Source organism: Meleagris gallopavo, chromosome 5 (assembly GCF_000146605.3).
Source record: "Meleagris gallopavo isolate NT-WF06-2002-E0010 breed Aviagen turkey brand Nicholas breeding stock chromosome 5, Turkey_5.1, whole genome shotgun sequence".
Taxonomy (NCBI): domain Eukaryota; kingdom Metazoa; phylum Chordata; class Aves; order Galliformes; family Phasianidae; genus Meleagris; species Meleagris gallopavo.
This window is the reverse complement of record NC_015015.2, coordinates 8,830,870-8,842,664: the sequence shown is the minus strand read 5'-3', so window position 1 is coordinate 8,842,664 and position 11,795 is coordinate 8,830,870.

Genomic DNA, 11,795 nt, shown 5'->3' with positions numbered 1-11,795 from the left:
AAGATATTTCCTTTTGTGATTTGGAAAGTAATTCCCCTCACTTCCAATGTCACATATAGGTTCCAATTGTCAGGACAGTCCATGGAATGCATATGTCCTCATTGCTGTCAGAAAGACCTTCAAATTTCACAACAAAAAGCAAGTTGCTACAATGGAAGCTCTTTTTAAATGATGTGCAGATCTGTGCTTGGTTATGTCCATCCTTTCTGAGAGCTGGCATTAAAAGGTGAGAAAACTGCACATCCATAGAATGAGGAAGTGCGATTTGCATTGTACATCCAGCAGGAGTCCTCCTTCCCCGGTTATGTATGTTCAGATCTTTCTTTGGCATCATATATATTATATATAATGTGTAGTTTCTTTTTGTGATTAATGTGTGTAGTTAAGCAAACTAAGGGCAATTCATTTGGTTATTCTTTTGCTTAATCAATACTCCAGAGAAAGCTCTCGGCAACCAATTTTTATGGTCAGAAGAGCATAAGTACTTCAGTTATGGAGTAGAGTTCATTTTCTTTTCATTTTCACACTGATTGCAGTTGTAGCAAGAAATGCTATGTTTAAGGCCTTGGTAAAGGACATGGAAAGCTGTGCTGTGTACTTACACATCTCCTTTCTCTTCCATTATTTTATTTTTCCTTCCTTTTTGTATGTTTTGATGGCACAGGAGTATTGTGCAGTGCAATTTGTTCTTCATTCAGTTGGTTGCTTTTAATGCAACTGTTGGCCTCACTGTGGATTTGAAACTTTAAACTGAGGAAGTGTTTAGTGCCTAAGGAACAGTACAAATGAATCATGAACTTAGAAAGAACTCGTATTCTAAGCCATCTAAGTATTTCTATCAAGGGAAGATTTTTAAGGAAATGCAAGGACAAGAATAAGAGTGCAATCAACAACAGTACAGGAGATTTTCTGAAGAGTGCCCCTGGGGGTATTTTACTGGCAATAATAAGTGAAGAAAACTTAGATCAAATATGAATCATTGATGGCATTTAAAGGGGCTAAATAGCTGATAAAGCTGTTTTTGGTCTTATGGCTGTATTGGGGAACAAACATTTGGGCTGTATTTTATACGCAGATCAGAAATACATTGTTTCAAAAGCAATGATATTTACTGATTAAATGTGCATGTTCTACACAAGAGCAATGAGTAGCAGATGGCACCAAGTACCTTAGGATGCTTTGTACAAGTAGGATTGTAGGTAATTTAAGAACTCTAAAAATTGTTGCAACTAGTGATGAAAACTCTGTTTTCTATATTATGAATCTATCTATATAACAAAGCTATGACTACCTGGGAAATAATAATCTCATTAAGTAAGTAAAGTAGTAGAAAATATGCATTTTGGATTTACATACATGTAAAGATTTTTATTTTCAAATAAGCATTTTGGTAATTTTAGATTTACTTGTGTTTATTTGGTTTTGTGATCTTAGTCGTGATACTATTCTTAATTCATTTTTCTCTCAAAATCTGTAATGTTAGATCTCAAGTTTTTGTGTTCATTGAACCTCATTCCCTTCTCAAATCCTCCCTCTCATTTACATGTGATTTCCTAACACCTTATTCATGTTTGTTCCTTGAGATTCCTACAGTGAGTGTTTTAGTAAAGGTTGATAGGGCTAAGATCTATCTTGAAAGATAAATCTATGTGCCTAAATTCTGCCTGAGGGGAGAAGGGCACTACAAAGGGATCTGGATAGACTGGATCAATGAGCCAAGGTTAAGTAAGAAACTGTATGACTTTCAGTAGGGCCGAGTATCGGCACCTGCATTTTGGTCACGACAACCCCAGGCAACCCTACAGGCCTGGGGAGGAGTGGCTGGAAAGCTGCCTGATGGAAAGGGACCTTGGTGTACTGATGGACAGTCAGCTGAATATGAGCCAGCAACGTGCCCAGGTGGCCAAGAAGTTCAATGGCATCTTGGCTTGTATCAGGAAAATAATCCTGCCCCTGTACTCAGCACTGATGAGGCCTCACCTTGAGTACTGTGCTCAGTTTTGGGCACCTCAATACAGAAGGAACACTGAGGTGCTGGAGCAGGTCCAAAGAAGGGCAACAAGGCTTGTGAAGAGCTTGGAGAATATGCCTTATGAGGAGAGACTGAAGGAACTGGGACTATTTAGTTTGGGAAAGAGGAGGCCGAGGGAAGACCTTATTGCTCTCTTCCAGTATCAGAAGGTGCTTACAGCAAGAATGGGGTTGATCTCTCCTCAATGGTGACAGGTGACAGGACAAGGGGAAATGGACTTAAGTTATGCCAGGGTAAGTTTAGGTTGGATATCAGGAAACACTTCTTTACAGAAAGGGTTGTTAAGCGCTGGAATAGGCTCCCCAGGGAGGTGGTTGAGTCACCATTCCTGGATGTGTTTAAAATCTGTTTGGATGTGGTGCTCAGGGACATGATTTAGTGGACGGTTGTTAGGGTAGTATGGTTAGGTCGTGGTTGGACCTGATGATCTTTAAGATCTTTTCCAACCTGAGTGATTCTGTGATTCTATAATTCTATGTGCTACTCCCCATGATGTGCGGTATGTGTCTAGAAGCCCTGTCCAGAATCTTGAGAAGAATCAAGTAGAAATTGTTGCCTGCCCAAATGTATGCTTCATGAACAAGATAAGAAAACTCTGCATTACCTCTGTGGGTACTTAGTCCCTCGAGTGCTATACATTCCACTTGGGAAATTGCATTTGCACTTGGATGTTTGTCTGCAGTTTACTGCAATTTTGAGTTTGCTTTTTCAGCTTCAAGGTTTGACTTGGACTATAGCTTATCATAGAATCATTTGAGTCAGAAGGAACCCTTAAATGTCATCTGATCCAAATCCCCTGCAACAGGTACATCCACAGCTAGATCAGGTGCTCAGAGCCCTATCCAGCCTGACCTTGAGTGTCTCCAAGGAAGGGGCATCCACCTCTTATCCAGGCACCTGTGCCAGTGCCTCATAACCCTTACCATTAATAAAATGTAAATAAAGACTAAAAAGCTCTACTCTTATATCCAGTCTAAATCTCCCCTCCTTTAGTTTGGGACCACTTCCCTTGTCTTATCTCAACAAACCCTGTTGAAGAGCCCATCCCCTTCCTTCTTGTAGCCCCCCTTTATATACAGAAAGACTGCTCTCAGGTTTCTCTGGAGTCTCTTCTACTCCAGGTTGACAAGCCCCAGCTCTCTCAGCCTGTCCTCAGAGGGGAGGTGCTCCATCTCATGGGTTATTTTTACGGCTCTCCTCTGGACCCATTTTAACAGATCCGTATCTCTCCTGTACTGAGGATTCCACATCTGGACACGGTATTCCAGGTGAGGTCTCACCAGAACAGAGTAGAGGGGCAGGATCACTACCCTTGATCTGCTATTTTTTAGCTTTTTTTTATTGTTGTTTAATTTGGTTGTTTCCTTTTATAGTTTTCCACTCTATACTTTCTTACCGTAACAGTGAAGCATGTGGAGAAGTAGGAAAGGTGCTTATAAACCCGTGATGAATACTACTGTTTTTTTCACAGGCAACTGCTGGCACATATGCCTGAGGGATTTCTGCTAAGGTTTTAAAAGCAAGGGTAATATTGGTGCTATTTCGGAGTTAAACACTGGGTACCTATAAGGCACAATGTGGAAAAGCAGCTAGAGACAGCATCTGATATGTGGTGGATTTCTGGCTTTAGCGTCTGATACTCAACACTTGATTAAAGGAAGGAAGGAAAATGCCTAAGTGGCAGTTTAAACAGCTAAATGAATATCAGCACATACCTCTCACCATACATGGCTTTGTGCTTTCTTTTCCATCAGGAAATAACCTAGCCTTAGGAAAGCGTAAGCTGACTGCTTAGTCTTTTCTTTCTTCTTTCTCTTTTCCATATTTTTCAGCATCTCCATTCTAATTGGATAACTTTGCCTTGGCTAGGGCAAATTTTAAGATATCAATATTTACCATAGTGCTTTGCTCCTTCAGCTACAAGCTCCATAGTTCTGTAGCTGTGATAGCAGAGGAAAATATACTTGTGTGCTCCCGTGTTCTGTTGCTTTACAGAAGTGAAAGTTTTAGATCACTTCAAAGATTTGCCCACCACGTTAATGCCACTACTTACAAAGATGATAATACATCTTACGTCATAGTCCCTCTTTCACCATATGGTGTAAATTACTCAAAATTTTCTGCCAGATCAAGGAACTAGAAAGATATCTTGAACATTGATTAAAGAATGAAATGCAAATTTTTCACAAATTAGCACTCATGAAGCCCAGTTCCTTGAATGTTTTAGATGGCAGAAGTGATCTCTGGACTACAAGCAGACCTTCTTATTCATCCCATGGAAACAACATCCTTTTGATGAAATGGATAAAAGCTTTGGCCAGATATATAAAACACATAAGGAATGTACTGAAGAAGCTAGAGAACCTGAAACATTTGCTCATGCACATGATGGCTTCTTGGACACAGCTGGGAGGAAAAAAAGAAAATGCATCCTGATCTGAGAAGCTTGACTTTATCAGTAGACTGTAATTTTGAGCAAATTTTAATTACCTTTTTCTTCAAATGTTTGAATAAAAACTACCATTCAGGACAACCTTATGTTTATTCATGAGAGGCATGAGACAAGTAAGACTAACAAGCTCCTACTTTGACCAAGAAGGATCAATTGACAAAACTGGAGATCAAAATGCACTGTATGTAAGCACTTAGGGAAGAAGTGGTAGTTGTGTCCAACAATATGTTGGAATCATACCATGGAGCAACCCAAATCTGTGTCCCCATACCCTGGTCCTGTTCCACCCCTCCTTCGTGCAGTCTCAGCTATGCCTGAATACAGAAGGAAGTGCTGACAGATTACCCTATTGTAACTTCTTACTAGTAGCTTCACTATCAAAAATGTAAATTGCCAGCCACAATTATAATTGAACTTTGACATAGGTGATCATTTTCTAAATTTTCTGCGAAATATATGCATCAGAGTGTTCTGTGGGGAGGTGTGAGGTGTGACATGTCAGCAAAGCTGCTGGAAAATTCATTTTTTCTGCACCTCTGACTTGCATAGTAATTCATATTAGTCTGTTCATTCTACATTGTCCCTAACACTGACAGATATTACATGGAGACAAAAGAAATGTACAGACCAGTAGGCCATAATTAATAATTATAAGACAGATTTAATAATCATTTCCCCCTGGAAAGCATATGACTATTAAAATGGTCCCACAGAAATTTGCATATTAGAAAGGACAATGGCTCTCTAGCTCATCTGATTAACTGCTACTCCTTTTTCACAAAAGGATTGAGAATGGTTTCCATGAAGTAAATGATTCTTCCTTGCACACAATCTGAAGTCTAAGTGAATAGATGGGCTTCTGACACTACATCAGTAAACCCTGACTGCTGTAAGCATTTATAAGATTTATACGATTTATACAGCACACAGTGTTCTTTTCAGATACTTTGAGAGGCTGAAGCTGCATGTGACTTGATCTCTTTCAAAAAACTTCATTTAAGTATTTAATACCTGTAAGCATTACTTGTAAGAAGAAGAATTATTTAAAATTTCTGCCCTTGTCAGCAAGTATTGATTGTGAGACCAAAGATATGCTATGGAACCATACAGTGGTTTAAATGTAAATTATTTAAAGCCTGAAGTATCATCTCAAATATTTCTGTCTCTGTGCTATCAAATCTGGGTGCTGAGAACCCTTTCCTTCAACTTTGTTGAATACTAAATAAAAAATGAAAATGAAAACAGTAAGATGACTCTGCTTCCCTAGACACCATGTACCCGGGAGACACAGAGGTGGCATACATTGCATTTAATAGTAGGCAGAAAGGTTAGATAACTAATATATGGCCAGCACTTTGAATCAAAAGTAATTTAAGTTTGGACTCAGTCTTTTTAGAATAGGGAAGAACGACTGATTACAAAAGAGATAGCTGCTTAGAATTTGAAATGGATCCTGATGCTGTTTTTGTGATATGCTTTTTATTTTTTTTTCTTGTGTGATCTCTATCCAAATAAAATACGCTCTATAGCAAAGCATATGAACACAGTATGATGTTGAGAAAATTAAATTCATTTTGCTACCACAATGGTGATTGTTCTTGATCTCTTAAGCTTCAAATGCCTCCTGAATCCGACTAAAAGATTTGTGGCATAAGATCTCTTTTGGCAACTTGCTGTGCACTGAAAAAATTAATCTATTGCAAGACTTGTTTTGTACTTTTCAACTGTTTAAAAAGGTATTTTCAGCATCCAGTTTGGTAAGACCTTTTATGTAGGTTCACAGAGCATGAGTTCTGAACACTACTTCAACAAATGTTTAAAAAGGTTATTTGTGGAGTTGAACATCAATTTTGATTTCAGGGTATTTTGGGGATCCAGTCTGACTCCTCCTTGTAGAGTGAAATTGATGCTTATCTTGAAAATCAACATATGTACTCTAATTTACACGAAATGAGGAATCATGGTTGTTAATAGCAGGCACAGTTGTTTGCATAGTTTCACTACTTTCATGGAAATGTTTGGATCTGGATTTGAGAAAGAATGTGCACAGTGACTTTCAGGTAGGGAGAAGCAGCAGGTGCTTTTAATTTATGGTTTGTTATCTGTTGTTCAAGATGATCAGGAGACACATTTGGGACTATTTTTAGTTTCTTCTCTTCAATTCTTTCCAGAGAATTTGGAGCTCAACTGGTAAAGACTTAATCTATAGCTGAACAATTTTTAGGAGAACATGGAAAATTAAAAAAAATAGAAAAAATAAAAAAATAAAAGGACAAAACAGTAGATAACAAAAATACGATACTCAGTAAACCCTAAATAAAAAAAGCTTTCTCTTTGCTCTCTGCCTGGCTGAGAGGTGGCAAACCACTATATTCTATTCAGTGTTTGAAGACTGGGGAGCAGATGTACTCAGCTGTGGATTTAAACAAGTTGCTGCCTTTAGCCAAGGGGATGCATTTTTATGTCCCAAAAGGCACAACAACCCCTTGGATTTAGCTGAACAGTCTGACTTCTCTTTTGTGATTAAAGGTAGGAGCAAGAGACTACTGGGTAGACATAGACTTGGACTAATGGGGCACCCTGGATTAGATTTCAGAAGAGATGATGGTAGGGAAATTTTAGGTGGCAAGGAAGTTTGAGTATTCTAAAAACTTGGTGTGCTATTACTTATAGAAAATCAAGACCTCCAACTTGAACACCAGTTACCAAGGATGTCAGCAGAGTTTAAAGGATGGATTTAAGCTCCTAGTTCTTCCTTCAAGTCTGATCAAAGTCACCTCCTAAACTGTTGTTCAGTTTTCTTAGAATCATTCTTTCCTTTAAAAGCTGAACAGAAAGTCCACTTACCTCTGTCTTTCTGCAAGTACTATATTTTGTTTTCATATCCTGAGTAGTGTTTTGTTCTCAACTGGAAAAATCTTAGATGCTACGCACTTTACATGAAGGTACTTCACTGGAAGTAGTACACTATGATGGAAAATATGTTTCAATAGTGTTACAAGATGTTTTCAGATACTTTGTGACAAAGATCCTCTTCTGAGACTGCATGATGAGAGTGAATTGAGGTGAAGTAGTTACTTGGAACAGACAGTGCAAAGCTACATTTAGTCAATAAGCCAGAATACTTTCCATTGATGTTTCAGAATGCAGCTGTCAGTAGCACTGCTGAGCATTGTTAGCGCTCCTTAAGCATTTTCATGCTGAAAGTAGTGTGTGTAGAAGGGGAATTTAAGAAACACTGCAGCAAATCAGTAGAGAACACAGTTATTCAACAGTTAATCAATTAATGATTGCCTCCTGAGCTAAATCATTAGCACAAGTATTTTGTATTTGTTTTGAGAAGTTATTCTAACTTACTCCTGTGGAAAACATTTACATGTGAGAAGCTATTTTCTGCTTTTTTTGTCTACATTTAAAACAGTAGTGTTGAAGGTATTCTGGGTAGCATCATGAGTCTTCTAAGCCTTTCAGCTCAATGTCTTAATGATATGTTTTTTTTAAAATAGATATACAGATACATGTTTGGTAGTGTGTGTACACACATGTGATATCTATTGATCTATAAAAATTTCAATATAAGTGAACAAAAACCATGTTGCACTCTTGATGTGTGACTTTGAACTCTCAGTGGTTCCCTTTCTCTGTAAGTGCCAGGTGGAGCAAAAGATAGCTCTGTTCTTCACTTAACTTGTTTGACAGTGCTGTTTTTTTTTTCTCTTCCAAGAGAAGAGATGTGTAAAAGAAAATATCTTCTGAGACCATATGGCTGCATCCCCATGCATTTAATTCTTGGCATCTCTGCTGAAATGAGGATAAGTTTATGTCACTCAACGCTGTATGAATCCTGTGCTTTTCCTCTGTGATCATGCAGTTTCCTCCTCGTTGATCTGCTCTGCAGGAGATAATTGTCAAGTTGGTCAGTAGCTAAACTTGAGAATGATGCCAGGTACTGAGCCCTCTCCAATCATGACCCTGCACTTGCTCCAGTGTGCAAGAGGATTGGTTCACATGTACAAAAAATACCTCCTTGTGGAAAACATCCTGTTTTCTCCACAGGGTGAAACATAAGTTACTTCATCTTTTCTAGCTCTGGTACCCTGACAATCCAGCTACTGTTGTTCTTTTAATGTCAGTTTGTACCCAAACCAGCCTAAGGGGCCTCTAAGTTGGTTGGAGTGCAGGTTATAAAGTTGGTCTTCTTCCAAATGTTGGCTGTTTTCTCTGAAGCTAACATAACTATATATAGAAGCATGTTGAACATCCATAATTAACATGCAACATGACAAAAACCACTCATTACAAACAAGACTGGTAGCTGATCCTGAATGTAAAGCCAGTGTGCAACACCCAATTTAACAAAAACAAAAACAAACAAACAAAACAAAACAACAAAAAACAAAAACAAAAAACCTGTTATAAAAGAGTTTATGCTCCTTACTTAAGGTAACAAACAACAGATTAAAAATCACAGAGGATAATGAAAGAGGGAGATCTTTATATACAGAGGTCTGTAATCCTAGTTTTGTAGTTTAGTCTGTCATCCCAGTCTTAGCTGAGGTGTAGCAACACAACAATGCATTGATACCACCTTTGAATCTTAGCGTTGACCTAGGTAAAAGGTCAATATTTTTGTACTAAAAAATGTTATCATTGAGAGAACTAGGAATGGTATTGGAAGACTTAGCTGTTATACTTCAGTCTAAACTTCTCCTGATTTTAAGAAGCTACCTTAATATTGCTTTCTTTTTACCTATGATGGAGACAATGTTGATACCAGGACAGGGATTGCTCTCCATGCTTTACTCTGCCTCCCTTGGAAAGTTTTGTCATGGACACAATTCATGCCTGTGTGTGTGCTTAGTGGCCTATTTCTGTGGGAACTGTGACACAAGCAGCTGCTGCTGCTGCTGAGTGAGCTGCCTAGGCATCCCCCACAAGGGGCTGGAGCTCACAGCAGTACCTTCTGTGTCTAAGGTCTTCATCTCAAGACACCAGGAATAATGTTATTATTGCTTGTTTATCAGAGGTGGTAGGAGTAGCAGGAGCACTCTGCTGGGGAACAGCATTATAGAATTTTTTCGACAACCCAAAGCCAATTTCTGCCCTGAGTGCTAGCCTGGTGAGTCTGAAGCACTGACTGTTTAGTTACTTGCACAGGCAGACTTAGAAACAATATCTGGTACAGGCTGTATATGTTAAGCATTGGCTTAGTTGGTCCTTATGTTTTAAGAAAACATGAATAGTGAGAAAAGTAAATGTTAATAGCATAGCTATCTATTACCATTTATCTGTGTTTGGCAATCAACATTATTTCCTGTGTGATAAAATCTCCTTCAAGGTACATGTACCTCCAGGGAACAACTTGCCCCAATTGGAATTTTTCATAGCTCTGGCTCTGTTCTCTTTTCTGGTTGAAGACAAGTCAGTGCTGAAGCTGTGGAAGGTATAGAATTGTATTTCAGTCCAGCTGGTTGAAGAACCAGTGTACCTTTTGTGTGGTTTTTTATTTGGATCATGGAAAAGAAAATGTGACCCCCTCCATGTGACCGCCTTCTGTGCTGTTTTTAGTTTCTCCTGTATCTTCATTTTCCTGACTGGGGAAGTGATGGTAAGGGAGTTACATTGTTAATGGCCACAGAACTAGCATTGTCTCTGAATCCCTGGGCATGACACATGCAGAGATGCATAGCCCCATTTACTCCTTTGAATTTTGGCTAAGGTAGGGTTTTAACCGGAAGCCTGGAAAACACTAATACTTGGCAGCTACTTGACAGGATGAGACTTTAGTTAATGAAAACAGTGAGAGCACCACTTAATATCTAAGCTGATTACTCTGGAGACAGCTAGACAGTAATAAATAGTATTTGGGTTTTTTTATTCAATAAAAGCTTGAGTTATAAATATTCTCCATTTGTTTTCTATTTACAGATGTAAAATACTTTAGGATAGCCTACCCATAACCTATCATTCAACACCTCTATAAATGCAATGAAAACATACTTGTAAAATAAAATGTCTATTTTCGGCTCACAAACCCAGTTTCCACACACTCACAGAATAAAATCAAAGGGACAGAAAGGAGAGAAGGAACAGGGAGGACGCAGTACAGCAGGCAACAATTCAGTATTTGCTACACAGTAGCAAAAGGCATGGGTAAAAAAATGCAGTCTGCTATGATGACAAGCTTTTCAAGACATTTGTTATAGACCAGCGTTGTCCAGTGCATTTCTGGAGGACGAGTTGAAATCCAAATTCATTTTCATTGTTTTCCTGCAGTTCCAGGCAACGCTTGGATTTTCGGTTCTGGATTGGACCTCCCTATGAGGGCGGGGGGAAAAAAGAAATTTGGGTTAAACAATGTGATCACTTTGCATTGCTACTGCATGACAATATGAATTAACATTCCAGTGTCCATTTACTGAAGTTCACTGCTACTATGGAAAAACTGGGGGCAAGATAGGCACTAGGTTGGGTCTGCTGTGAACATTCCTTTTGTCACAGGCTGGTTTAATCTCTGAGGCAGTTTAGAATGGTTGCAATTGCGTGGTTAGCATTTCAGCAAATTGAATTTCTAGAATTTAGCTGCATTTCTGGCCATGCTTGTTAACAATAGGCCAAAAGTGTTCCTGTTTGCTTTACTTGCCTAGCTTAGTGGCTATGCTGCACCACTGAAACATGGAAAAAAAAGGCAAAAAAAGGAATAATGTCTTGGCCAGGGGTGTCCCATATATAAAACAAAAAGAAAGAAAAAAAAGTCTGAATACTGAAATTAATGGTCTCTTCTAATCTTTTGTCATTAGTCATCAATACCTACTTTTCATTCATTCATCATGAATGATACTGCCATGCTAAAAGCCCCTCTCTAGCTGCTGCATAGAGTGAAAATAATCTTAAATATCTGAGGTTATCACACAGTTACCAATAGACATAAAGAACAATTAAATAATTTTTCTGCATTTTTTCTTTTTAGCCCTTTTTAGTTTATTATTATTATTATTATTATTATTATTATTATTATTATTGATTCTTTCATACTCTGCCCTATCTAATAATGGTAACTTGTACACATTATTGTCTGGGAAGTTTCTTCCAAGATAAACAGAATAATTTGCACAGTAGTCTGAAACGCTACGTCTGTCTCAGGAGGATCTTGGACTTGCAGAATAGAGAATTACTCTTAATCTGCAAATTAAAGACTGGAGGGTCAGTCAGTAAATACAACCATATTAGTACAGCTGAAGTATAGAAAGAGTAGCTAGGTATTTAAATTGCTTACTCGTACAATAGAGGAAACTGTATGATTGTGATTTA